Source organism: Neopelma chrysocephalum, unplaced genomic scaffold (assembly GCF_003984885.1).
Source record: "Neopelma chrysocephalum unplaced genomic scaffold, ASM398488v2 Primary Assembly neopelma1_98, whole genome shotgun sequence".
In the NCBI taxonomy this organism is placed as follows: domain Eukaryota; kingdom Metazoa; phylum Chordata; class Aves; order Passeriformes; family Pipridae; genus Neopelma; species Neopelma chrysocephalum.
In genome coordinates, this window is record NW_020897761.1 from 4,930,219 (window position 1) to 4,934,181 (window position 3,963).

Genomic DNA, 3,963 nt, shown 5'->3' on the forward strand with positions numbered 1-3,963 from the left:
ACGCCAAAAGACTTGGATAAGCTGACGTAGTAGGTTATTTCCCTTTCCCAGAGTCTGATGACTGATGATAATTACTTCTATTCTTGCAATCTTTCCCAACGACCGTTTCTATTTACTGCCATAGCTGCAGCATTACAAAATTCGGGGAATCCTTTTCACCCACATTTTCTCCCTGGCAGGAGTAAATGAAGTCAGCAGTATTGGATGTCTTTTTTTCTCCATCATCCTTCCATGAACTAAGAACCCAATCTGTCCTTGGTCACTAAGAGCTGGATCTAATGGACAGAAAAAAACTGTGAGATGACCATGGAGCCAGATTTCTGGTTTGAAATGTCTTTGAAATGTAGCTTTTCAGTATCACCAAATGACACCAGTTACTGGCTGGCACATCTTGAGCTGCATGCTGCCAGCACAACTTTCCTTCCATTAACCTCTGCAGCAGCCACTTTCCTCCCAGGGGGAGCATCTGGTGTGTTTTCTAAAATAGATTCCTCCCACAGGCAGCATTTACGTTTCCGATTAACCTTTCATAAGAAGCCGGGTTTGTCTGAAACCAAGCTCAGCCAACATCACTTCAGTCACATCACACCTGCAGTAATGACACCTTGCTTTCTTTCAGGGTAAGGATCAAGCCCTCCAAGACCTACAGCTCTGCTGGAAAGTCTCAGCTTCAAAAATTTCCCCCATTTATCATAGAATGGTTTGGGTTGGAAGGGACCTTAAAGATCATCTCCTTCCAACCCCCTGCCATGGGCAGAGACAACCTTCACTATACCAGGCTGCTCAGAACTCCATCCAGCCTGGCCTTGAGCACCTCCAGGGATGGGGCATCCACATCTTCTCTGGGAAACCTGTGTCAGTGCCTGACCACTCTCACAGTAAGCACTTTCTTCCTATTATCTAATCTAAACCTACTCTCTTTCAGTTTAAAACCATTCCCCCTCGTCCTGTCACTACATGCCCTTGTAAGAAGTTTCTGATACAAAAGGCTAACTGGTACAGCTCTTGATTTAGACCCAAAATAAAGCATGGTGATTTACATTACAAGATACCTGAGCACTCTGTAGGTGGATTAAAGCATTTTTCTTTCTAACTGGTATTAGGTAATATATCCAAATTATTGATTAATAGCTAGATCTGGTGCCAAGGGAAATCATCCCAATTACTTCAAGGACTGATCATATATTTCTACCCATCAGTTACAGCTTGGATAGGAGTTACCATCTGTAAAGACTGTGTTTAAAATACAAATACTCATTAGTATTAAAATAAGACATATATGAAATATCAACTGGTTTGAATAAACAGATATTCCCCTCAAGTTTAGCCCTTCAGAAAAGCCTGAAATTCAAATCAAGTAATCAGCCACAGAAGCATTAACTTAATCTTTCCCATTACTCCACCTGCGTATCTGAATGGGGATTTTGTAAGAATGCAGCTAAATATGTTGAAGAGGGCGTTATTTATTTATTTTTTTAAATGGAACTTGTAAAGACATGGAAATTGAAGAAATGCGATACCTGACGTTAGGAAGGGCTCAGCAATTTGCACAAGAAACAAAAGCAAAATAAATGTATACATCGAAGTTATGGTTACAATTCTTTGGTCTTCAAGACTAACCAACACTATTCTAGGAAAAAGTATTATCCCGAACATAAAAGGGAGATTTTTTTTCTGCACCATTGAGCATAACTGTTGGACTAGGTTCTGGACCATTAATTTTGAGTTAATTAGGCATAAGTGCAAACTGCAGTGAAAGTTGTGACTTAAAACTTTAACCCTTGGAGAAGAGCCTGCCATGTTTTCATGGCCGGTGTGGTGTGACTGATGGGGCAGCCCTGGCAGTGGAGGCACCTTTCCTTCTGTCCTGGAGCAGCCCCAGGTTATCAAGAAGCTTTTCTCACTCCTATACCTGCTGTTCTCAGGCAACATCAACTTTCCAGCTCTGCAGATTTGCTTCTCAAATTAAAATGAGGTCTTTTAAACAGAGTAGAGGATTTGCAAAAAAGAGATAGTTGGTAAAAAGACTGGCATTTATAAATGTCAGCATAACAGAATTTTCTATCCAAAATACCCTTTTAGTTCCTCGGTCTGGGAAAATATGAAGCAATTCAATGAGGTTACAGTGATGCTTTGATTTACTAGGGAAAAAAAAGGTTTTAATTCTTTCCACAGTTCCATTAAACACTTTTTTTCATAGGAGAATTTGCTGGAATAGTTAATGTGGAATAAAATAATCCACAGTACTCGGTCCAGGATAGAAATATTCAGATGCTGGTACACAGCTGTTTTTTGCTTACTTAGTTCAGCCCATTCAAGGAATTACATTAAGCTGAAATGAACTTACATTTGGAGTAAAGTACCAGGAACGCAGACATTCAGGAATCGCTTTAAATTTAAAAAAAAACTGAGTTAACTCCAGAGCAATTTCCTAACACTAGATCTTATTTTATTGCCATACGTTACTGGGAGGAGATGGAAAATAAAGACATACAAAATCCCCAGGCAACACTGGAACAGCTTTCAAAAGCAATTTTGGCTTCCCTGGGCTCCCGCTGCTTTCAGTAGCCAGTGTTTAAGAGAAATCGCATTATCACATTGGACAACTTTCCCTTTCAGAGATTTGTTTCCCACAGAAAAGCCCATGGGAACAGGACGATAAGCAGAAAGCCCCGGATTGTGAAATCAGATCCACGTTCATCTCCCCGCTGGTCTGGGAGCTGGCAAAGGGTCTGTTCTCAGGAAGGACTTCACACCTTGTTCCCCAACAGTCAGTTCTGAAGGGGTTTAATATTTTATGCTGAAGAAAAAAGGGTGGCAGAGGGGCCTGTTTATAATTTTGCAAGTAGTGAAGAGAAGTTTAAAAAAAAAAACCCAAAACAAACCCTCCTTGCTTCACACAATGCGGGAAGTGTCTGGCACCCAACTGCATCTGCTGGGAGGCAGATCTAAAACAAACAAGCGGGAACACGTCCTTGCACACTCTGTAATTACACCCTGGATCACCCAGAGGCTGAAAGTATCAACAGCTTTTAAGATGTGACTAGTTATAACAAAAAAAAAAACAAAACAAAACAAAACAAAAAACGAAAAGCAAAAGAATAAAATTAGGGCTGAGTGATTATTAGAGCCGATGGCCTGCTTGTGAGAAATCTCCAAGCAGTGGTTTGCAGCCAGAGCACAAGCAGAGAGGGATCATCTTGTCTTTGCCATGATGAGAAAGGCAATGAGCAGGGATTTGTGCCACTGTGCAGAGCACCCTTAAGACTTAAGGGGTTTAGTCAACATGCAGATCTAGAAATGGGAATGGGTTAAAGCAAAGCTGGAAAGCTTCTCAAGACTTTTGCTGAGGTTGTAATTAGGACTTAGGAGCTTCATATTTTCCCTGTCCCTCCTGTATGCTCTTGTGAGCACACACAGTCAGTGCTGCCAGTTGCTGAATTCTGCAGAAGAAGAAGGAGCAAGAAAAGCAGCCATTCACAAATAGTAAAAAATCTGTGTGATTGGAAGTTCTCTTTCTGCATTATCACTGCAGGAGCCCAGGACAAGCTTATGTATCATGGACAAGCACGTACACTCCAACATGAAAATACTTGCCCAACTTTATGTCAGGGATATATTTCTATATTATGCCAAAGTTGCTCACACACCCAGAGCTGGAATAGCACAGTGCAAGGCACTTAAGAAAAAGGCAAACCCAGCATTATGCTGCAAAAATGCGGTCTGAAAATCATGTGCTATTGTCAGAGACTGGAATGTAGTCCCACAGCAGCGTAACTGGGGACTTCCCATCTATATTTAGGATGCTGCAATCCTACCCTCTCGCCCACATGTCCTCACCCCTAGTGGGATGCCAGCTCTGGCATTTCTGGCACAGAATGCAGCCAGCTCCCTACACCTCCTTCCACCTCCCTGTCGCAAGTATCAGCTGTTGGTTTGGGGTGAGAGCGTGTGGCAAGGCAG